This window comes from Cupressus sempervirens, chromosome 4, assembly GCF_028749045.1.
Source record: "Cupressus sempervirens isolate cs-2001-9-10 chromosome 4, ASM2874904v1, whole genome shotgun sequence".
Classification (NCBI taxonomy): domain Eukaryota; kingdom Viridiplantae; phylum Streptophyta; class Pinopsida; order Cupressales; family Cupressaceae; genus Cupressus; species Cupressus sempervirens.
This window is the reverse complement of record NC_143121.1, coordinates 654,490,007-654,516,690: the sequence shown is the minus strand read 5'-3', so window position 1 is coordinate 654,516,690 and position 26,684 is coordinate 654,490,007. Positions and strand designations below refer to the sequence as shown.

Below are 26,684 nucleotides of genomic sequence, written 5' to 3'. Positions count from 1 at the left end.
GAGACTTGAAGACAGACTTGAAGGCACTTCAGATTTCTAAGCTTGGAAATTATGACTGATGCTAATTTTGAAAAAGCATGACCTAATAACTATAGTGAATTCCCCTAAACCTAAGGAAGACAAGGAAAAAGTCAGTGGGAAAAAGACTACATATTAAATGCTCTAGAAGACATGTTTGAAATTAACAGCACTAGTGAGTTTCTTACTCTAAAGAATCAACTTGCTAATATAAATATGAATAAAGGAGAGACCATCACCTCATACTTTATGAGGATAACAGAAGTAAGAAACCAACTCTTAACAATAGGTCACATCTATGATAGTAAAGAGTTAACTATGGTAACATTAAATGGACTCCACATTTCATGGGAAAACTTTAGACAAGCAATATTTGCTCACTCCAAGCTCCCCAAATTCGATCGACTAAAAGCTGATTGCATTCAAGAAGAGTGTAGTCTGATATCTAGAGAAATCCACATGAAATCCACAAATGAAGACATTCAGATTCTCACCACTAATTTGAAAAGGAAAAGGGGCAAAAATGGTAAACAACCATTCAAGAAACAAAAAGATTATTCTGAAATGCAATGTTTTAGATGCAACAACTATGGTCACACTGCAGCAAGATGTCCAAACAGACTCAAACATCTAGCTTCCTTTGCTGAACTCAGTAATTCAAACTTGGATTCAGAGAAAGTTGCATTCTAAAGAACTTCAACATATTTCAAAATTTTGTGAAATTTTGGATTAAGAGGGAGTTCATGATTCTTTACCATTTGCACCAAGCCTCTTGCAAAATGAAGGTGGAGCACTTCCAAGGTAAACTTAGTATGTTGTAATTACTGAGAAGAGTCTCAAAATATTTGATTATTGTACTATTGAATTATTTATTAATAAATGTTATTTCATATGGGCCATGTGTACAACCTGAGGAAGTGACAACTTCCAAATGATTATCACTTGTATTTGCAGAAATTATTGAAAGGTGATGCTCTTACGATAACTTAATTTCTATTATGATGCATATCTTATGATGTCTAAGCATATCATGATAGATAACATCTTGCATGGTGGTTTAAGTTCCTTATACAAACCGTGAATGTTCATTGGTAAGCATTATTCAGAATGCATGTGCACATATTTTATGAACATTTTGAGTGCTTGGTGAATGTTATGCAAATTGATGTTCAAGAGGCCATTATCAGAGTACTTGGTGAATATCATGCGACGATGTTCAAGAGGCCATTACTCATAGTATTTGGTGAATATCTTGCAAATTGACATTCAAGAGGCCATTACTCAAAGAGTACTTGGTGAATGTCGTGTGACTTGACATTTAGGAGGCCATTAATCTTGATATCATGAGACGATATCTAAATGGTGGATATCTTTTGATCAACAATATTCACAAAATTAACATTTCAAATATTACCACTAAAGTAATATCTATTTTGTGTTTATCCTTCCCAACTAAGAGGGAGTGTTAATGTTATAGTTCAGTCAGATAAACATAAAGTGTGAACACAAATGAAACATTATATATTTGAAATTATATGATTTGACATATATATATATATATATATATATATATATATATATTACACTTTATCATTTAAACACGTGATTATTTTAACCTCAAAATCATTAACAATCATAAATATCAATCAAAGGAATCTAATTTTGTAACGATATGATAGCCGGTGGTTGACTACGATAAAGGTTTTATTAAAACAACGACTCTAGACGCATCCTCAATTGAGGGAGACACGTCACTGAATGGATGTGTTTCCCATGTAGCAGACATGCCCATTCAGGTCAGGTCTCCAAACACCAGCATTACGAAACTCGGTGAGTCCTTGCCAAACTCGATGAATCCCAAGGCAAGCCGGGTAAAACAAAGCCTATAGCTTCTTGCCTCAAACTTGTATAAGTCCTGACCGAGTCAGAGCTGACTCGCCGAGCCCCGTCACCCTGACTCGGTTGGCAGTCAGCGTCCGAAAAGGACAAAAAAACTTGTTTTTAATGATTTTTTTTTGTCTTGTTTGGTATGTAAACATTCTAAAAGCATAAGTTAGACCTAAAAGGTCATTCTATCACTTGCAAACACAAAGAATAGAGAAAGAAGAGTTGAGGCAAGAGTATTGGGGTATTGGGAGATAAGTAGGCAAATCGGTTGGCTCTCATCTATCAGTTGTTGATTGTTTGTGCCACTTTGTAGCTTGCATATAAGCATTGAGAGGAGTTAAAAGAAGCATTTGGAAGAGGCTTCTTCAAATTTTGGTTACATTTTCATTTCTAGACCAAATTTGAAGAGGTAAGATAAAAGAAAATCATGTTATTTTGCAAATTGTTTTACATTCATGAATCTTTTATTATTTACATGTGTTTGGACTCTAGATTTATTCCATTTTATGGTGATTAAAAACTCGAAAAATAAGCAGCCCTATTGTTTGTAAATTGGATTTTCTATATTCTAATTGCTTTTTTTTTATGGTATATTGCAACAGCAACAACATCATATATCAACCTGAGGATAGTGGAACTAGGCCAAAAACATACCTTGATGCTGACCCTAGTGCAGTAGCAAGGGATAGGGCTTGGAAACATACTATTCCTAGGCATAAGAAAGGAGTTGTGACATGTTGGCATTCTATGATAACATATTATGGGGGAGGCATTAATAGATTGAAATATCACCTTGCACACATACCAAAGCGTGATTTCAAAAAATGCAAGGAGGTACCTCAAGATGTTGTGTGTGATATGCAAGCTCTCTTAAAGGAATCTATAGAGAATAAAGAATTAAAAAAAAAGCAACAAGAAGAGATGGCACAATTAGCTGGAATTAGAAGTGTAGAGGGCTCTTCAAATTATCATGGACATGGTCACCCTCCAGTTCCACCTTCTATTACTGCATCTCAGACTGCAAGCATTGGGCCTCGGGTGCATAAGCAAAGATCCTCACTTGATTCAATCTTTGTTCCATGCACAACTCCAGTTGCATAACCATCACTTGAGAGCATGGCTTGGAATAAGGAGAAGCATGAGCAAGCAAAGTTTGCACTTGGAGATTTCTTCTTCCACAACAACCTTCCATTTAATGTAGCAAGGTACCTATAATTTTAATTTTTCATCTGTATGTCTTCCCTTGCTTGCATAATAAGTATACATATATTGTTTATTTAATTTGTTTTAACTCTTAGGTCTCCTTATTGGCAAATTGTCAAAGATGTTATTACTGTTTCTAGTCTGAGGTTCAAAGCCCCTAATGATGAGGAGCTAAAAGGTCTTCCTTTGGCCCATAGTGTTGCTGATGTAAAAGTTGAAATTGAGGAGCAGCATAAAGTATGGATTGCAAAGGGTTGCACCATCATGACCGGTCGTTGGACTGATAGAAGAAATAGAACACTACTGAATTTTCTTGTCTCCTCATCGGGTAATTCAATATTGTACTTAGAAAGTTAGAATTTTTTTTATATTGAAAAAGTTTAAACAACATCCAAGAAAACTTGTCAATTTGAAAAACAACCAACCCTCAATACTATACAAAATTGGAGGGACGAGTTAAGCCAACTATAGGACTGTATATAATGTTTCTAATATGAACATCCAGAACCGTATATGATATAGCAAAATTACTCAATAGACAATACATGCACTAGATAACTATAATTTTTGATATTCATGTTCTGGCTGATCAGTATCATTAATATGTGCTGAAGTGGATCCAACACATGTACTTATCTCCATATCAACATCCAGATGAAATTTCTCTAGAAGATTGCTAAGCTCCTCAATTTTTGTTTAAGGAAACTTTGGTATCTCTCAATGTACTGTGCAGCTTTAACTTCATCTTTGTAAATCAGCAGCATCCCACATGCATCAACTTCATGAATCTGGACTTTGTAATCTCCAAGCAAAAGGAAACCTTTGACATGATGTAAAAATGTATGAGTTTAAGGTTAAACTCAGTAGGGGACCTTCTCACATTTTGAAATATCTCCTTGTTCCTTTCCTTCCAAAGAAACCATAGTACTTCACCAGTAAGAGCAAAACAAAATCTGTTAAGAGATAAGTCAAAAGATCTCACATAACCAGCCAAAATTTCACACCAAGAAAAACCATGTTGTTTTTCCAATCAATAGGATAACCAAAGAAAATGGCCCAGACTTTAGATGCATAAATACACTAAAAGAAAATATGTTCAAAGCTCTTGGGTCTATTACACAAATTGCAGGTCACAGACTCAACATTAATGGATGACAAAACAGACCCAACAACAAGCTTCTTAATTAACAACAACCATCTAAAATGAATAACCTTAGGCTCACATGGACCCTTCCAAAAATAATCAAAGAAAAATTGCCAGTTTGAGAAAGGACAGTCAAGACCCCAACAATTAACTATACATTGTAACACAGATTGATCAGCTTTAAACATATCATAAATCTATTTAATAGAGGTGTTGTCAATACTAGTGCCATCATTCCATTTTACATTTCTGATAAAAGTATTGCTATCCATGAAATTTCCACCTTGCTCCTTGCATAAAACTTTGGCCTGAAGATTATATGTCTTCCTTTGAGAATTGGGGATGTCAAACCTCTTGGAGATCTCATCCCATGACCCAATCTTGTTATTAACCATTAAGTCACTGATCAGAGAAATACCTTTCTCATTCTATTTTTTAGCTGAACAACTTTGAGTAAGAGCAAGAGGCTTATCATTCAAATACAGTCCCCACCATACTGATATGTCAGTAACAATGTAATTAGGAGGGCCTCCAGTGGCATTCCTACAAGACATAAGCTCCCTCACTTGTGACCATGTAGACCACAGGGAGGTGAATACTTTAGATCCAAACACCTTCATCTTAAAGTCTCTCATAATAAGATCCCAAAATGGAATAGTGGCCCAATGCTTGCCTTTTTTAATAACAAACCTTTCAACTTTGTTTCTCACAAGAACATTCCAAGGTTCATTTCCCCAAAATGCTTTGAAGATCCACTTGGCTGCAAGAGCAATACCTTGATTTCTAATATCTTTAATTCCCAATCCCCCAACTATTTGGGTAGACAGCACCATTCCCACTTAACACAATGTCTCTTCTTGGACCCCAAGCCATTTGACCATAGGAAGTCTCTGAGAATTTTTTCAAGCATACCAAACTGAGCTTTAGTAAACAACCAAGCCGAAGCAAAAAAGATATGATAAGAAGAAAGGACCTTCTATACAACCTGAACTCTCCCAGCCAATGAAAGAGAGTAAGTCTACCATCTAATATGCTTTCTATTAATCTTGCTAAACAACCACTCCCACATGTCAACAAATGAAGGATCCAGGGAGAAAGGAATACCCAAATACCTAGTAAAGTGTTTTAGGTCCAGTCCAATTCCAACCCATCTTTGACAACTAGTTAGGAGGCACATCCTTCCATCCCATAACATATGACTTATGGGGAGCCACTTTGACTCCAGAAACAGAGCAAAAAAAATCAAGTCTGTTAAGAGCCATAGAAAAATTATCTTCAAAAAGCTCCAAAAAAAGAGCAGTGTCATTTGCAAATTGAGCATTGATCAATTCATCTGCATTAGGGAGGGTGATGCCCTTAACAGGATGCCCTAAAGAAGCATCCCTTAGAATGTAATACAAAGCATCAACAGCTATCACAAATAAGGAGGGTGCAATAGGACATCCTTGCCTAATAGATCTCTGAAGAATAATAGGTTTTGAAAATTCTCCATTTATCTCTATAACTGTGGATGAATCTTTAAACAGAATTTCAATCCATTTGCAAAAATAATAGGGAAAGCCAAAAGCTTTCAACATTCCAGTAACAAAAGGCCACTCTACCTTGTCATAAGCCTTCTCAAAATCAAGGGGGATCATAGCCACATCCTGACTTCTAGCCTTAGCCCAATTCATAGCTTCCTAGTTGGTGATAAGATTCTCTAATATATATCTTCCTTTTATAAAACCAGTTTGGGTGACTGAAACAATGTTCTTAGTAATATCTGCAATCCTCCTTGCCAGCAACTTATTAATAATTTTATAAGACAAATTAAGCAGGGTGATGGATCTCCAATTCTTGACTAAGGATCTATCACCAACTTTAGGAAGCAATTTTATGATTCCTCTATTCACATTACTGCCTAGAGAACCATTATCAAAGCATCATTATAGAATAATAGAAGCTCTTCCCCAATCCAATCTAGATTATCCTTATAGAACTCAATAGGCAGTCAATCCATTCCTGGAGATTTGTCATTAGCCATAGCTTTGATAGCCTCTTGAATCTCTTCTAAAGAGATTTTCCTACTCATCACCTGCACTATTAGAGACCTTCTTAGGGATCATCTTCAAACATTCTCCCAATTGCTTATGTTGATCTTGATCAAATTCCAAAGAGAACAATTCAGAATAAAAACTGTAAAATGTTTCCCTAATAAACTTTGGATCATTAGTTTTACCACCCTCAATTTGAATATTCTCAATCTTTTCTGCCTTATGTTTAGCCCTAATAATGTTCAAAAAATATTTGGACCCTATATCACCATCTCTAAGCCAATTCATTCTTGCCCGAATCCTTTGCCCTTGGATCTTATATCTATAAAGAAATCCTATTTGATGCTTGATGAAAGCCAAATTCTTCAGCAGCACTAGGTCATCTCGACAATTTTGAAGAGCAAATTCAGCTTCATTAAGTTTCAATTGAAGATCATTCTCTTCTTCATTTTTATCTTTGGCTATTTTTTTCCCAATAATTTGATAAAAAAATTTCCAAGATTCCACTAGATGGCACCATTGTTTAACTGGTCTTACAGACTGATTACATAATTTGGATAAAAAGGTCACCATTTTAATAGCCTCTTAATTATCAAGCCCTTTCAGCAAAGATGTATTTAACTTAAAACATTTGCCTTTGTTACTCATTCTATTAAGATTATCAACCTTATTTATTAGCATCCTTGCAGAAATAGGAGAATGATCTAACATTGCAGCAGGAAGCACAGTAATAGGAGAATGACTCTCTTTAGTCTGGAAGGAAAAAAAGAAGAATCACAATAAATCCTATCCAATCTACAATATACTCTATTCTGCCCCCCTTGATTATTCCACCAAGTGAACCATATGTCATTAAAGTTCTCCCTATTATTCTCCAATGGATCAATCAAATTAAAACATCTACTAAATTTACACCAAAAATATTGCTCATTGCCTTTCCATTGATGTTTCAGAAATCCTTGTTTATCACATCTAGCTTCCACCATGTTAAAATCTCCTACAAATATCCAAGATGCTTTCAGCAGGTTAGAAGAACACCAATCCCATAACACAACTCTATCCCTATAATCATTTGGGGCATAAATGTTACATACCCCAATTATATCCTCCTCATATTTAAATGCCACCCAAAGTGCCCTTTGACATCTTGAGCATCCATGTTGCAGGATGGATTCAGCCTAATTGGGCCCAATTAACATGGCCACTCCACCTTTGCCTTTCTCATGCTCAGAATGAAACCCAACAGCTTTATCCCATAAAAGTTTATTAATACAAGATGCTTGAAAACCGACAACTTTAATTTCTTGTAGACATACAATATCCTTATCTTTTAACTTATTACACCACTTCCTAACAATATATTTCCTATCAGTCATTTCCAGACCTCTTAACATTCCAGCTAACATCATGAAGGTGGTTGAATAGAGGGAGTCTTTGGAGCCTTATAAAGCCTATTGAAACAATTCGGGGTGGCATTCTTACCACCAGAGCTACTGAAATCGACCTTTTCTCATATGTTTTCCTTTTACTTTTAACAACCTCAGTGAATTGCCCCCCCCCCCCCCCCCCCCCCCCTTCTCTTTAATGGATCAAATAGCAAACTGCTGAGCATTCAATCTAGTAGGGATCTCACTAATACTAGCCTCAGCCACCGTCGAGGTTAAAACAGCAGGGTCCATGGGATGAACTTCACCAAGAATATGACCGGCTTGTACAGCCCGAATTACCTCAAATTCTTTATCATATAAAGGATTATCTAAAGTGATAAATCCACCACATTCCAAAGAGTCAACTTCAGAAGAACCTTTTGACGGCATGGACTAGTTAGGCATACGATTATCCAAATTTTCCTTTGGAGTAGATGGTAAACCATCCTTGTCCGATACTTCAACAACATTAACCTTCTTCGGGATTGTTTCTTTGGCATTATCAACATTCACCTTAGCTTTGTCAAAATGCATATTACGAGTCGGGCAGTTTTTCTTAATATGACCATTAAGTTTACAATGAAAACATGCATACAAATTGCCTAACAGAGAAACTTCCCAAGAGAATTTATCTTCTTCTAAATTTAAGGAGATAATATCAAGAAAAATCACATCTGGGTCCACGGCCACAAGAACATGCACATTTAAATGCGGAAGAGTAACCCTAGATTCTTCAATCTGCAAAACCGACCCAAGGGGTTTCAAAATATGAGAAGCAAATGGCCAAAATTCAGCTTGGAGATTCTTAATTTCCACCCAATTTGGCGTGGATTTTTTAATAACTTCATCAAAATTACTATTGGATGACCATCGATATACTCTAAATAAAGAATGACCAACATTCCCAAAACCCTTTTTTAATATTCTTTCCTGCATATTATGGGATTTTAAAAAAATTACGAAGAGCCCTTTTTGAATCATTCTACAAAAGTTAACCCAAAAAAAAATCCCACACAACATTTAACCAATCATCAAGAAATTTATGCGAAGGCAAAGCATTAGCATCTGAACAAACAAAGAATATGGCAATATTTCTTAACCTACTCTGCTCTGCTCTTAACAATTTTAACCATATCTTCATTGGGAAACAAGGTTAGGGTTTTCAAACCATCAGAAGGGCTCCTACCATCTTCATGTTCATGAACGGCTCCTCCCCCATCTTCGTCATCCCATCTATCTCCATGGGTTGTGGTCCTCCCAATTCCATTTGAACACTCTGAAACTGTAATCCATTCAAATTTTCTCTCGAAACAAGCTGTCTTAGGGAAAATTGGCACTGAAATATTTGTAAGGACTGCCTTATACGAAGGCTTTTCACACTTATTCTCAGAGCCACCACTTCCCATGATACCTTCACTAAAACCATCCTTTCCATCATTACCAAAGATCTCTAATTTATCATTGTTTGAAATATTTTCATCCCTCAAACTTTCATCATTACCACACACAAGTTCACCCGGCGGCTCACTTGCCGCGGCCACATCATTACCTTCCACTAGCCCTCGTCACATATGCAAGCCAACGTCAGAGCTGAATAGCCAACTCAAACTAGCAAAAGAAATATGCAAAACCACACATGATTTGCAGGCAACGGCACACAGAAACAAAAACATAGGTTAAAGGCATACAAGACCAAATATTCAAAAAAAAAAAAAAAAAAGGACACAACAGCAGACTTCATGCAACATCGCAAGCTAGCAATGCCGCATGAATATGATGCATTGTAATCGTACAAAGTTGCAAACCACCCAATCATATGATGTCACCCTAGAAAGTTAGAATTTAGTAATTTAGTAGTAAATTTATTGATGATTGTGATTGTACTAAATTTTTATTTTTTTTCTTAGGTTCCATAGTGTTTTTGAAATCAATTAATGCCTTGAGGAGAACCAAAAATGTTGAGTATCTTTGTGAGGTAATGGAAGGAGTGTTGAAGGAGGTCGGTGAGGAGAATGTGGTGCAAATTGTCACAGATAATGCAGCAAATTATGTTGTTGTTGGTAAACTTCTTATGGAGAGGCACTGCCACTTGTATTAGACCCCTTGTGCTACCCATTGCCTTGACCTCATGTTGGAAGATCTAGTTAAAATTCCTTGGATAAAAAAAGGTGTAGAGCAAGGAATATTTGCAAGTTCATATATAATCATGCTTGTGTCCTCAACCTTATGAGGCAACACACAAAGAATAAAGAGTTGTCTTGTCCAGTGGTCACTAGATTTGCAACAAATTCTCTCACGTTGAAATCTTTTCTTAATGCAAATACTGGTTTGAAAGGTATGTATGTGAAGAGTGGACAAATTCGTCATATGCAAAGCTCAATGCAGCAGTGGAGGTTGTTTATCGGGATTTTTGATGAAAGTGGCTTTTGAAAACACGCCAAGGAGATTGTGGAGGTAATTTTTCTTTTTGTGCTCATTTCCATTTCATTTCACTATTTTTGTTAAAGTTTTAAACACTTGTTTATGTTCATTGACATTCACATTGTTCAACGGAAAAGGTAAAGCTTAATGTTTTGTTTTTCACAATGATTGCATTTCATAGAGCCTCTTATTGTTATCCTACGGATTGTTGATGGAGAGAAGCCCTCAATGTGTTACATTTATGAGGGCATAGATAGTGCCAAAGAGGCCATTCAAGCTTTTTATGCAGGGAATCACAAAAAATATGGTCCCATATGGGATGTCATTGATAGGTGATGACACAATCTACTTCATAGGCATATACATGCAGCTGCCCACTCTCTTAATCCAGCATACCAATTCAGCCCAAATTTTAAAGCTAATGAAGAGGTGTTGAGTGGCCTCTATGATGTTATAGAGAGAATGTCACCTCATGCAACTGTTGGAATAGTTATAGTCCATGAGATATAGATATATAACAAAGCATTAGGAGACCTATTTTCACGAGACTTATGCAAGAGAAACCAGACAAAACTAGTGCCGAGTAAAAATATATGATTTCAAATTCTATATTCTATTTTATTACCGCTTTAGAATCTAGATTGATAAAGTCAAATTTATAGAACTGATTTAAAATTTTCTCATTTCAGATGTATGGTGAGAGATGTTTGGCAGTAAGGTGTCAAATCTACAGAGGATTGTAGTTTCTATTTTGACCCAACCATCTAGTGCTTCGGTATGTGAACACAATTGGAGTATGTTCAAGCATATACATTCGAAGAGATGCAACAAATTGACAGCAAAAAATTTAAATGATCTTGTTTTTGTTCACTACAACCTTCGCTATGCCACAAATAGATTTTGGGCACTCACACATCTACCATTGTATTAGAGAAGGCAAATATACAAGTAGAGTGGAACATAGAGGTTGATGATTCTATCTTTAGTGATGTAGACTTGGAGTGGGTTGATCAAGTGAATCGAGAGCCAGGGGCAATGGCGATGGCAGTGGAGAAGGCTAGTGCACGAGGAGACCCAGTGCAGGACCCTAAGGCCAAGAGTGATGGATCCGATTCTAATGATGAGGATTATGAGGATGAGGATGAGTATGAGGATGTCGAGGATGATCATGTCACTGAGGTTCAACCTCATACACAGGGAGAGAGGATGGCTCTTAAGGCTTCCATGACCTATCTTCGGCGTACTAGTAGGAAGACATAGGCTACTATGAGCCTTTTTTTTTTATATATATTTTGAACTTTTGATTCCATGGATTGCATATTCCATGGATATTGTAGACATTTGACAGTTACACTATACTTCATATTTCTATTATGTTATTCAATTTAACTTTATGTAATTTCTTTCAACAATTCGCATTTATACTTATGTGATCTATGAAAATTTGTATGTGTACAAAGTAGCTTTTATTTATCTCAATCATTATGTATTTGATGTTAATTGGCTAAATGATGCATGAAAAAAACTTAAAATCCTTTAAAGACTTTGAATTTCATGATTTTTTAATTTGCCAAGTCCGGCCACTGAGACCAAGTCTGAGCCCAATTTGGGTGTGACCGATTCCGAAGCAGGTAACAATTAAAGACTCTTGTATATATATGAAGCTATCAATGAGTATTGAACCACTATTGAACAGAGAAAAACAAAAGTGAATAAAGAAAATCGGTAAACCCCCATGCCTTCCTTGATTGTGGATGAAAATCAATTATACGCTGGACCAATCACAGTTACTGATAAATTGTTGAGTTGGACGAATAGATTGATATTGGCATGTGGATTGGGTAAGGTGCAATATTGCTCTCGGTCATCTAAAGGAGATTATCATTATACTGAACAGGAGCATTAGATGGCCCCCGTACATGCTATGCCTTCCGTCCTTAATTTATTATAATTCAAACTCCCACTTGCAACAAAGTTGGCATATTTAGTATATTAAATACAAATAGTCATTTTCAAGTTCAAGTACCATAAATATATAGATAGTACCCTTGCATCAATCTGTCTAACGATTCAGTGAACTAAACTTGAATTATACAAATCTGATGACAATTTCAACAGATTTGATCAACTATGAATCCTTAAATTTATCTTCTCAAATCATCTGCTTGATAATGCTGAAGCTTCATTGGGTGCAATGGGAAAATAAGAGCAAAAAATATTGAAATTTCATTTTAAAAAGCATGGGTGCCATGTTCAAGCTCTAGGTAGAAGAGCCTTAGCTCAGGACTCCAGAGTTTATGCCTGAGACTCAAAGATTCTTGTATCAAGCCTTGATAGAGTACTCTTGTAGACTTGTCAAAACTCTGCACAAGAGTCAGGTCAACTCTACTGGACCAGCTCAGGGACTCGGAAATTTGCAGAGTTATGTAGAGTACTCAGATTCTTCAATCTACGGTGCCAATACAAAATGCGAAAATCAAAAAATATTACTTTGCAAATTATTTTATCTTGTACAACTTTATTCTTCTCTAGCTCATGTTGTCAAATCATAGGATATAAAGTGTCTTCACCTTGCTAAACTACTGGCACCATTCCAATATCGGAATGTACACTAACCAATGCAGCCAATAAGAATACCACTAAGGAATGAAATATTCTGAAAAAAATATTTGGATTGCAAGAAATTTATTTTGCCCCTCTTGGCCTGAACTAGCATGGTTCATTTCCTCTATAAATCATTATTTCCCAGCTTGGAAGACTGCAATTTTGCTCCTTTTTTGCTTGCACTAGTATAGTTCATTTCCTCTTCAAATAATCATTGGTCAAGTTGTCAAAATATTGAAACGGAGAAATGTTACATCAGAAATAAATGATAAATGTTGCTCTTATACTATTTATTATTGTTATTAGATCATTACAGCACTCAAGCAGAATTTGCAATTCCAGTGACAATGGGTTATATGCATGTATTAAAAATATGCACCCATTAATTGCACAATATGATACATCCACATGCTTGAATGTAGACAAGTTATTTTCCATCCAGATTCGTTCTTCATGAATAGTGTTAATCAACATTGAGCGAGACTTGTTCTGCATCAACTTGAACAAATCTTCTTTTAGAATACTTCCCCTTTCTCTAGCAATAACATCATTGAAATGGATATATTCACTTCAATTGCCATTCTCAATTTTATTTTAAGAGTTATTTGACAATGCCAATAGTATAACTAAATTTTCACATTACTGACCACAACATATGTTCAATCATTTCATTCCATGACCTTTGTTAGTTGATCACTGCTGATTAAACCAGCTTGGCATCATTTGCAATTCATCCTTTATTTTGTGTATTAATTGACTAACTTGTCATCCTGTCAAAAAGAAGTGCATGCACATGATAGAATTCTTTGGAGACAGTTCAGATGGGAATTCTGAGTATTGAAATTGCTAATCTTCTCATAACAATTTCTACTTATTTTTTCCGCTATCATCAATTAGTATATATCGAATCTCTCCTTCAATTTTTAAACTAAGTACTGAAAAATTGATATAAAGCTAGGTATCAAACTTTCTTCCAACTCAATACACAGGACTCAGTTTTAAACTTTTCCCAGACCCGATACATACAACTAGGTATTACAGTTGCCCTAGTTTGGTACCTAAAACAAGAACCTGCCTCAAACCAAATACATAATAGGGAATCAGACATGCCTCAAGCCAATCACCAAAGACACTGAATTCAACTTGCCTCGTGTTTGATACCTAACAAGGTAATGGACTTGCCTCAAGACCAATACCTAGGACAACATATCAAATTTGTCTTAAAACCAATACATAGTCATGTAAATCAACCAAAATAATAATAAGGGAAAAGAAACAAAAATGGTCAGTTTTTACCTAAATGGTCTGAGCGTGGAAAACATTCTGAGATCATTTCTTCTTACAAGCATAACAATGATAACAAGGAAAGCATTTAAGTTAAAGGACTCCAAGCGATTCCAACAAACTAACGAGTATCAAGGTTTAGGAAACTTCAATACTCTAACAAAGAAATGGCAGACAGAAAACTCTTAATCAACTCTAAAAATGTGTACAAGGTTCATTCTCTTATAGACACAACAGTGATATCTATAGGCGTAGAATTAATCTTCCAAAGGAGGCAACAATCAAGAAGAGCATATATTAAAAATGACAACACCTAAGTGGTGGTATACATTCCTCCCATATAGGGGGTCTTGAATAAAGTTACAATAACAAAAAAGGATGCAAATGTCCTAAAGTACATCAATTTAAGGTGCACAGATGCCAGGTCTCCTCAAATAGCCTGAGCAGAGCTTAGTCATAAATTCAACACTCTCTCTTATAGTCCCCTAATGCTTCCAAATTGAGTACACAGTGATCCAGCCAAAAATTTTCCCAGAGACTATTTTTCATCCTCTTCTAACCAAATCCAGCAGGCCCTTTTCCCACAACTTCCTTCTCTTTTTTATGCACACAAGGGAGACATTTTGCTAGTTCACTTTCCTCTCCATCAGCCGACTTCTCATCCATTCTTTTTCCATATGTACAGCATAACTACACATCCATTCTTCTTCCATATGATAACCATAACTACAATTGTCATTCTTTTTGCTTGCAGTCAATTTCTCTTTGAACTCACTTACACCTTTTCTTTTCAATTTAATATGTTTTTTCAAATTCATTCATATTACCAGCAATATTAATATGGTAGACTTAATACTAAAGCTCAGAATTTTATTTCGGAATAAATAAATAATTGAATTGATTCATTTAACTAAATGAAACAATTGCATAAAATTTACATATCATTGAAAGCAATGGTAGCTATTTGACTTAAACATATTCTCACAAGTCCCAAGTTGAATTCAAAGAATCATCAATCATATCTTGTGCCAGGGAAAGTACTATAAAGATTTCATGCAACCTAGTCTATCATCAACAAACCAAACACATGGTGCTCTAAATTCAAAAGCATGTACATGGACAGCCATTTATCCACGTCGGTGCCCCACCTCCAAGGAAAGTGCAAATATTTTCACCAAACTCTTTATAGAAATCATTTTTATCTATAAGCTTCGATGGGGGTATGGGAGACTTCATATTCAAGGGGCTACTTAGTCCTTCCATTCTCTCTCTACTCTAAGAATTCTTCTCATATTCTCTACTTAGATGTCATATCCTGATTTTAAGATAGAATTTTAATAATAATTAGATAATATAATATTACTAAATAAATAATAAAGTTATATAAAAACTAATACTAAAATATAAAACAAGGAAATAATAATTATTTAATCTATATTATTAATAAAATAATATTTAGTGTGATATTTTAAATAATAGAAAATAAAATAAAATTTCAATGAGTAAAGATAGAAATAAAATTAAATACAAAAGATAATATTGTAGAAAGTATGTTAACTTTCTAAATAGAACTTAATAATAAACAAGAGCTTTGTAGAGCTATAGTCCCGCCTTGTGTGCATTATAGTACTTGTTTGAAGAAAAGAAAATGGGGTTACAAATTCATCATTGACATTGTGTTGATTTGGAAAAGTTGCAAAGGGAAACCTACACAGTTAAAATAATTAAAACATTAGTCTTTTAGAATAGAGTTCAAGAAAATGTCAATGTAAAATATAGTTATAGGCAAGTGTAGCATAATACTATGATGAAAGGAAAAAAATAGAAATTGAGGCTAATAAAAACATTTGGAAAATCATCAGTAACACATGAAATTTAGCTTGCATAAGATTTTTTTTTTTAAAATCTAATAATAAGTAAAATATAAATTTACAAATAAAATTTTAAATATATAATATTAAAAGCTTTTGATTTAAAAATAAATTTAAATTAGCTTGTATAAGAATCTTTAAAAAAATATCTAATAATAAGAAAAATGATAATATAAATTTCCTATAAATCAAATATATAGTTTGACATGCTTGTAAGACAATATTTTATCATTATTTTTAATTCATGTAATGATCATAACTTAATATATTATTTACATATAAATAATCATAAATGATATATATCTTTAAATATAAATTCTTTAAGAAATATATTTCATGAGTCAAAGGATCAATGTTGTTTGAAGATTAAGCATCCTTAACGAGATAATCAATGGAGATTTTGAAACAGTTTTATTAGTCCTGCCTTTTGCAAATGCTAGGTATTAGATCCATGTCAAGATTCATAAGAAACATGTCACAACTTCTAAGATGGCATCGTATTATTGTAGTATTTGTAGCTCTGCATGTTGATCACAATGGGCCAAATTAGAAATATTTTGATTGACAATGTTTGAATGGAAGCAAACCAAAATGATAGGCTTCTCGAGTCGCTTAGAATCCCCATTGAAATAGCCCCTTATAACACTAGAATATATTACTTATGCTTTTAGTCTATATTATTATAAGAAGAAAATAAAAATATTTTATTGGTTTTGTATTTACTAAATATATTTTATTTGGTTTTGTACTTACTAAATATATTTTATTTAGAATAATTTATATTTATTAAATTTATTGTATTTCAATTTCAAATACATTTCGTAATGAATGATATTTTCAAAGTCAATTAAAAGAAATCTAAAAAATAATAATAAAATTAAGTTGCTAAAGCATTCTACAAAATAAAAAAATTATATTCCGTGGGCATTTTGTTCTGCTTGATAAGGCAAGAAAATCGGTTATGTTGTTGTTTTTCACTACAAATACATCAATTCAAGGATAGAGTTTTAATGACACTAGAGAAAACAACATAATGTCTTCCTTCTTATTATGTCTTCCTTCTTATTCTCAAACTGTGTTTTGGGTTTTCTCTTGGAAGATTTTTCTTTTGCGTGTAGGAAATGATTTGTGTCAAACACGTTCCTTTGCCCTAATATAATAATAGTCAAGCAGGAGGAAGGTAATTGCGTGTTACAATTCAAGGAGAGGCCACTTGGTTCCTTCTAGAGTGTGAATATCTGATAAAGGTCCTAGAGAGTCACTTAAAACAAGATTCAAAATCTTCTACATAGTTTTGTCTAAAGCTTGTGTCAATCAACTACATGAATTTTGAAAATCTTAGGTCTTATTGACTATTTCGTCAATAATACTTAGTTAAATTTAATAATAATAAATAATTTAAATATATCTACAACAAAAGAAAAAGTTCCACTTATAGACAAAAATGAACCACATTGACATCAACAAAAACCCATCAAACTAATCTAACCTTCCCAAAACTCAACACAAAATGAGAGTTACAACTTTATATTAAAACCCGTGAAAAATATAATAACCATTTTTTTGATATCATATAAAGGTGCAATGACTCTAATTAAATAACTAAATTAATAATAAACTATCTACTTTTTTTTTTTTTTTTTTTTATTAATATATTCATCATTCCAATAAAAATTATTATTATTATTTCTATTTAATTTGGATAACTCTCATATTATTGTTGACTTTAGTACTTTCTTACTATTTTGATTCGTATTCCATAAGGAGGCACTTTGTGGAGAAATTCTTGCCTCATTGCCAACCACGAATTAAGAAAGAGATGCCACATTTCAATCCTTACATTCGTCTACAAAACTCAAATCATTCATTTAAAAAATAATCCCAATTAATAAAACTCCGGACTTTAAAAAAGATTAAATTACATAAAATATTCCCAACTCCAATCCACACATTACGTGAGTTAGACGAGCTGCTGGTTGGAAAACTCGAAAACAGCCCTGCTGTCCACTACCGCCAGCGGGACCCACAACACACAACTCCCACCCAATCAAAATCTGCCACGTATGCTCGTGCATAAAATACGATGGAACACAACTATTAAATAATATGCTCATAGTTGTCATTCATTTTTTTTTAGAATTTGTAAAGTGGAAAAAATGAAAAAACCACTGGGAAAAATACCCGTGGCTAATCAAAAAAACAAGAAATATTCAAACAAAATCGGAAATAATAAAGTAATTCACTGGAGTCTACACTAACATTGGAAATCAGTTTTAATTTTTTCGATGACACAATTTCTCATGCAAAGAAATAGTAAAAAGTTTATGCGAAAACAATAGTCTCCGCCTATAAATAGGCAGGACTAATAAAATAAACACAAATAAGTAAGTAAAAAAATAATATAACATAGAATAATATAAATTAACTAAATTTAATGAAAAGTTAAGAGATGTTTAACAATAGACATGACTCCTAAAAATTAAGATACAAAAAGGAAAGGAGTTTATTTTAGAAAGGAGAAAAAAAAAAGGAAGAGAAGAGGGAAGGAGTTCAAAAAGGAAAAATGGAAGAGGAAAGTAATATGAAAAAAATAAGGAAGTGACTTTCTAAAAAAGTATCAATGAAATTGAAAGGATGTGAACTTTTGAAAGGGTCATAATTATGAATAGTTGTGACTCTTCAAAAAATATTTTGATTATAAAGTATTGAGACTTTTTCAAAGAATTTTAGTTATGAAGTGTTGTGACTTTTCGAAAGGATTGTAACTATGAAGTGTTGTGACTTTTCAAAGGATTTGTATTATAAAAGATTGTGACTCTTGGAAAAGAATAAATGAAAAAATATATTTTCTCCTTTCCTTATAATTAGAAAATGAAGAATTTTGGAAAGTAAATATAGAGTTGAGATAATCTAGAAGGAATAATTCATTGAAGGGCCGACTAAAGATAGAGCCACATGGACCAAGAAAAGAAGGTAAGAAAGGTATGTTTATGGATTATATTTATTTAATTATTTTTATGACTTTATTTATATTAATAAATCTTTTGAAAAGAAATGTAGTACACATGTTAAGATAATCTTGTAGGTCTTTAAAGGATAATGGCTAACTAATTGAGGATCATTTTAAGGAACCTAGAGGGTCTTCCCAGAGAATTATGAAGCCCAACTTGAAAGGTAATTTCAGGGAAGAAGGTCAAATAATCAAAAGTCGTTCCTCATGAACACAGGGGATCCTCTCAGAGGGTTAGGAAGCCAAATTAAGGGATCCTCAAAGATATGTAGAAATAGTAACATTCCTAGATATCAATCATTAGAATTGGATTTAATAGTCTATACTTGTCATAATTTATATAGGTAAATTTGTATGTAATAATACATTAATCTATTAGGAGAATTATAAGACTCGAAGCATGAGGGTAGCAAGGTATTAACACCTTGAACCGACCACCATGGTCGAGAATTCTCCATGTTGCTAGAATATTTTGATGTTGTCAAACATATGCATATGTCGTTGGCCTTGGATAGAGAATGCCCGTCCAAGAAGAATCTGAAGGAGTGTGCTCCCAGGATGATGACAAAGTAGCTATGAGCTATGAAGCCCGATTTGGAGACGTCCTTAAGATTGGGATTAACTTAGAATAATATAGTTAATTTTATTATTATTGTGATTCTAACGTTTATTCTTGCAAGTATTACTTGTCCTTAACTAACCTTATTAGTGGGGACATTAAAGTGGTATCAGAGCATGATCTTACCACCCTATAGTGTTAAAGAGGATCTAGAGAAAGAATTTATATGAAAGACTAATGTAGAAAGTTAATAAATATTAGAAAAGATCCAAACATATCTATGATAGCAACCTAATAATTTGGACTAAAAGAAATATATATTTCAACTCAACAAAAGAAATTATCTAATTGGTTGAGGACAAGCAATTTGGGGAAGGGCGGACTGTCACATCCTCATTTTAAGATAGAATTTTAATAATAATTAGATAATATAATATTACTAAATAAATAATAAAGTTATATAAAAACTAATACTAAAATATAAAACAAGGAAATAATAATTATTTAATCTATATTATTAACAAAATAATATTTAGAGTGATATTTTAAATAATAAAAAATTAAATAAAATTTCAAGGAGTAAAGATAGAAATAAAATTAACTGAAAGAGATAATATTGTAGAAAGTATGTTAACTTTCTAAATAGAACTTAATAACAAATAAAATAAACACAAATAAGTAAGTAAATAAATAATATAACATAGAATAATATAAATTAACTAAATCTAATTAAAAGTTAAGAGATGTTTAACAAATAGACATGACTCCTAAAAATTAAGATATAAAAGGGAGAAGAGTTTATTTTAGAGAGGAGAAAAAAAAGGAAGAGAAGTGGGGAAAGGTTAAAAAAGGAAAAATGGAAGAGGAAAGTAATATGAAGAAAATAAGGAAGTGACTTTCTAAAAAGGTATCAATGATATTGCAAGAATGTGAACCTTTGAAAGGGTCATAATTATGAATAGTTGTGACTCTTCAAAAGATATTTTGATTATAAATTATTGGGACTTTTTCAAAGGATTTTAATTATGAAGTGTTGTGACTTTTCAAAAAGATTATAACTATGAAGTGTTGTGACTTTTCAAAATATTTGTATTATGAAAAGTTGTGACTCTTGGAAAAGAAAAAATGAAAAAATATATTTTCTCCTTTCCTTATAATTAGAAAATGAAGAATTTTGGAAAGTAAATATAGAGTTGAGATAATCTAGAAGGAATAATTCATTGAAGGGCTGACTAAGGCTAGAGCCACATGGAACAAGAAAAGAAGCAGGTAAGAAAGGTATGTTTATGGATTATATTTATTTAATTATTTTTATGACTTTATTTATATTAATGAACCTATTGAAGAGAAATGTAGTACATGTGTTAAGATAGTCTTGTAGGTCTTTGAAGGATAATGGCTAACTAATTGAGGATTGTTCTGAGGAACCTAGAGGTCTTCCTAAAGGATTATGAAGCCCGACTTGAAAGGTAGTTTCAAGGAAGAAGGCCAAATAATCAAAGGTCGTTCCCCATGAACACAGGGGATCCTCCCAGAGGGTTAGGAAGCCAAATTAATGGATCCTCAAAGATGTGTAGAAATAGTAACATTCCTAGATATCAATCATCAGAATTGAATTTAATAACCTATACTTCTCATAATTTCTATAGGTAAATTTGTCTGTAATAATACATTAATCTATTAGGAGAATTATAAGACTCAAAGCATGGGGGTAGCAAGGTATTAACACCTTGAACCGACCACCATGGCCGAGAATTCTCCGTGTTGCCAGAATATTCGGATGTTGTCAAACATATGCATATGTCGTTGGTCTTGGATAGAGGATGCCCATCCAAGAAGAATCTTAACGGGTATGCTCCTAAGATGACGGTGAAGTAGCTATGAGCTATGAAGCTCGATCTAGAGACGTCCTTAAGATTGGGATTAAACTAGAGGGTAGAATAATATAGTTAGTTTTATTATTATTGTGATTCTAACGTTTATTCTTGCAAGTATTACTTGTCCTTAACTAACCTTATTAGTGGGGACATTACTGTGGTATCAAAGCATGATCTTGCCATCCTGTAGTGTTATAAAGGATCTAGAAAAAGTATTTAATTGAAACACTAATGGGGAATGTTAATAAATATTAAAAAGGATCCAAACATATCCATGATAGCAACCTAATAATTTGGACTAAAAGAAATATATATTTCAACTCAACAAAATAAATTATATAATTGCTTAAGGACAAGCAATTTGAGGAAGGGCAGATTGTCATATCCTGATTTTAAGATAAAATTTTAATAATAATTAGATAATATAATATTACTAAATAAATAATAAATTTATATAAAAACTAATACTAAAATATAAAACAAAGAAATAATAATTATTGAATCTATATTATTAATAAAATAATATTTAGTGTTTCATTTTAAATAATAAAGAATAAAATAAAATTTCAATGAGTAAAAATAGAAATAAAATTAAATATAAGAGACAATATTGTAGAAAGTATGTTAACTTTCTAAATAGAACTTGATAATAAATAAAATAAACACAAATAAGTAAGTAAATAAATAATATAAAATAGAATAATATAAATTAACGAAATATAATGAAAAGTTAAGAGATGTTTAACAAATAGACATGACTCCTAAAAATTAAGATCTAAAAGGGAGAAGAGTTTATTTTAGAGAGGAGGAAAAAAAGGAAGAGAAGAGAGGAGTTCAAAAAGGAAAAATGGAAGAAGAAAGAAATATGAAGAAAATAAAGAAGTGACTTTTTAAAAAGGTATCAATGGTATTGAAAGAATGTGAACCTTTGAAAGGGTCATGATTGTGAATAGTTATGACTCTTCAAAAGATATTTTGATTATAAAGTATTGGGATTTTTTCAAAGGATTTTAGTTATGAAGTGTTGTGACTTTTCGAAAGGATTATAATTATGAAGTGTTGTGACTTTTCAAAGAATTTGTATTATGAAAGGTTGTGACTCTTGGAAAAGAAAAAATGAAAAAATATATTTTTTCATTTCCTTATAATTAGAAAATGAAGAATTTTGGAAAGTAAATATAGAATTGAGATAATCTAGAAGGAATAATTCATTGAAGGGCCGACTAAGGATAGAGCCACATGGACTAAGAAAAGAAGAAGGTGAGAAAGGTATGTTTATGGATTATATTTATTTAATTATTTTTATGACTTTATTTATATTAATGAACCTATTGAAGAGAAATGTAATACATGCGTTAAGATAGTCTTGTAGGACTTTGAAGGATAATGGCTAACTAATTGAGGAACCTGGAGGGTCTTCCGAGAGGATTATGAAGCCCAACTTGAAAGGTAGTTTCAGGGAATAAGGTCAAATAATCAAAGGTCGTTCCTCATGAACACAGGGGATCCTCCCAGAAGGTTAGGAAGCCAAATTAAAGGATTCTCAAAAATGTGTAGAAATAGCAACATTCCTAGATATCAATCATTAGAATTGAATTTAATAGTCTATACTTCTCATAATTTCTATAGGTAAATTTGTCTATAATAATACATTAATCTATTAGGAGAATTATAAGACTCAAAGCATGGGGGTAGCAAGGTATTAACACCTTGAATTGATCACTATGGCTGAGAATTCTTCGTGTTGCCAAAATATTCCGATGTTGTCAAACATTTGCATATGTCATTGGCTTTGGATAGAGGATGCCCATCCAAGAAGAATCTTAAGGAGTGTGCTCTCGGGATGACGGTAAAGTAGCTATGGGCTATGAAGCCCTATCTGGAGGTGTCCTTAAGATTGGGATTAACTTAGAGGGTAGAACAATATAGTTAGTTTTATTATTATTCTGATTCTGACATTTATTCTTGCAGGTATTACTTGTCCTTAACTAACCTTATTAGTGGGGACATTACATTAGACATCTGGGCATACTCCCACGATTATCTCTCCCAACACAACTTCCTCCCCTCCACAGTTGCTCACCAACTCTCCCGCAGTCTTCCATGGCTTTCGTTCATCGTGATCCAAGTATTTGTTTCGGCATGCTGGTTTTCAAGTTTGCATTCTCCTAGTTGCGGGTTGCGAGTTTCCATCCTCATTCAAGTTGTTAGTTGTCAATGGGTTTGTTCTATTCATTACGGGTTAGAGGTTGCGGGTTATAGATTTCGGGTTGTGGTTTTCTTTTGTGCAAGTGTTGTGTTATGTGTCTTACCTTACCTCTTTCTGGATCCAAGGATTTCCTGCGCTGATTACTGATGTGACTTTAAATAGAGTGGATTGCTCCTACTCTTTACTACTGTGATTGCTACGTCGTGATTGGTCGTTGTTGTTGCAGTTGCGATTACTGGTGATTGTTTTGTCATGTTTATTTTTGTGTTGTGTTTGCAATTGACCTCCTCCTTCCAACAACGCTCCTTCTTATTACTAGTGGTCTCTGTGCTTCCTATCGAGTTTGATTCTTCGTGCTGGGATCTTTGTTGCAATTACTTCCATTTATTCCTAGATATTGGATTGTGTTGACGGGTTTCTATCTGTACACTTACACTTGGTGAGTGAGCTCTTGTCTTGTTGGGTTCCAAACATGTCTAATATCGAGGATTGCTCATCACAAGGTCAGCACACTCTGACCTATCAGTGGCTTTGTGATAGGATTTCCAAGCTAGGGGTGGATAACTTGCAATTAAAACAGAAAATCATCACGTTGACCAATACTATTTCAGAGCTCAAGAATACCACAAGCTCCAACTCGTCTCTGCTTCAAGGCTTTTCTGATACTTTCACCTCCAAGACTACAAGTTTGCAATCCAATATTCAGTCCATTATCGCGCAACTTGAGGGGCTTGATACCATCAAAGAGGAACAAATTGTTATAGCAGCGAAGCACTCTTCTCTTATCTCTGAAACCAAACAAAAAGTTAAGTCCTGGGTCTCTGTTGGATGCTCTTTCCTTTGTGACCAGCTTGGTCTCTCTGATATCACATTGGATAAGTGTTGGGTTGGTCATGGCGATGGCCTGTTTGTCTGATTTCTCACACTTACAGACAGGCTCCATGCTCTTAGAGCTAAGAGGAAGTTGTTCTCTCTTCCTTCTAAGATCTTCCTAAATGAAGATCTCATGAAGGCTTAGGTTCCAAAACTAAAACAGGCTCGTGGAGTTGTGGAAGAGGCTAGACGAGCAGGTAAATGGGTAGTTATTAGAAATCTCAAAGCAGTTATTCAAGATTCCCCCCTGATGGATGGGAAGAGAGGCAGGTCACTAAGACCAAATGACGGTCCCACCAGCAGTCGGACAAGAGGGAGACCCCCACTTGCTCCCTTGTTAACTGTTGGAATGGTAATGGCTCTTTATGGTCATTACCCGGTCTTATGCGTGATGTTGTGGGGTCCGCAGATACACTTGTTATTACCGAGACTCACGAGAGTCCTGCGCATCCTCTTCTGAGGTTTATAGGTTATCAGCAGTTATCTATTTGTAGAGAGGAAGTTTGTGCATCTAGTGGGGTCCGTGGATCTAGTGGTGTGGCATGCTTGGTTAGAGATGATATTTTCAGCCATGCTTCTATTGTCCACTCCAATCTATTTGTCAAATTTTTGTGGGTCCACATTGATCTTAAGAATCACTGTTAGAAAGAGTTCTTTATTGTTGTTTGTTATTTCCCACCAGCTTCATCCCATTATGCTATACATGGTACTGAGGACGAGGACCCTTTTATTGACCTTAGCGAGAGTATTTCTCAATTGGCTGCTTTAGGAGACATCATTATTCTCGGTGATTTCAATGCGAGGACCAGGCAACTCCAAACTCCACTCTATGACCGTAGCTCTGATTCCATCTGCTCTACTGAGATTGATCCAACTACTTTGGGGCTTCAACGTACTTTTGATGATGCTTTTGGACCGATTTCCTATTATGGTCACCATCTTCTGCAACTTTGTGAGTCCTCTGTATTTGTGATCTTAAACGGTCTTCCTACTTTCCTAGATTGGAGATCTTCACTTGTTGGCCTCATTGTGGTGGTACTAGCATTGTTGATTATGCCCTCACCTCTCCCTCCTTCATCCCTTCCTCCACAACTTCACCATCTTGCACCTTCCTCTTGTGGACCATGCTCTTCTTAGTATTCGTACTCGCATATCTTCTCTTGCTTAGCCTCCTCTTCAGTCACCTCATCTCTCTTCTATCGTTCGTTCCCCCATTTGCTTTCGTTTCCTCGATGGTGATTGTCAGCTCTTTTCCTCTCATCTTTTGGAACTCCTTAATCTTGCGTGTTTTACTAACTCTTGTGAGGCCTCCTCCATGTTTCACTTGATTGAGACAGCTATTTGGAAGTCTGCCATCCTTTCCATACCTCACTGCCCTTAAATTCCCCTCCACAGTAAACATTGTAATACATGCCCTATGAACCACTGGTTTGATATAGACTGCAAAGCCTTTCATTGCTCGTCTTATCTTTGTTTTCTTTGCTATAAGAAACGATCCTTTACCACTTTCCAGTGCAAATCTCTTTGCTCCACGTTGATCCACAACCCCCCAGCTTTTTTGGCACACCCTTTTTCCTTGTCGTTCCCCTCCACCCTCCACCCTTGACTTTCACTCCCTTGCTACTCACATCACAGCTCTTTACGATATCCCAGGGCAGCCTTCTATTCACCACATTCCATCTCATTACGGCCACTTATTCACCCCCTCATACATCTATGAGGCTATCAGATCCATGAGATGTAGCAAAGCTACAGACGAGGAGGGGTTGCAAGTTGAACTCTTCAAGTTTGGTCCCTCGGTTCTAGTCCCCTATCTCTCTATACTATTCAATAGAGTGATTTGTACCGAATTCCCGACTTCTTGGTCCAAGAATCTGAATTACCCTATCCACAAGACCGGTCCTATCTTTGATCCTAGGAACTACAGTTTTATTATGATTGGGCACATGTTTGCCAAACTATATGTGACAGTTGTCAATGCTATGTTATCTAGTGAGCTTGACAAGAAAGGTTGTAGGGCTAGAGGGCAAGCTTGTTTCTAGACTGACTATCAAACTATGGACCATATTTTCATTTTACGGGCTATTATTGAGGAGGCTAGGCACAAATTGGCAAAGGTTTACTGTTGCGTTGTGGACTTTCGCAAGGCTTTTGATTATGTTCCTAGGATGGCTCTTTTTGAGAGGCTTTGGGTGATTGGGATTTTGGAGATGCTACTTACTACTATTATGAGACTTTATGAGACTGTGGTGGGTAGATTCAGG

General features: G+C 34.3%; 1 protein-coding gene across 7 annotated transcripts in view; it reads right to left on the bottom strand.

The window, feature by feature from the left end:
* Window positions 1-26,684, bottom strand: part of LOC149562951 (CBL-interacting protein kinase 32-like) — a 227,957-nt gene that overhangs the window by 51,518 nt on the left and 149,755 nt on the right. The window lies entirely within an intron of this gene.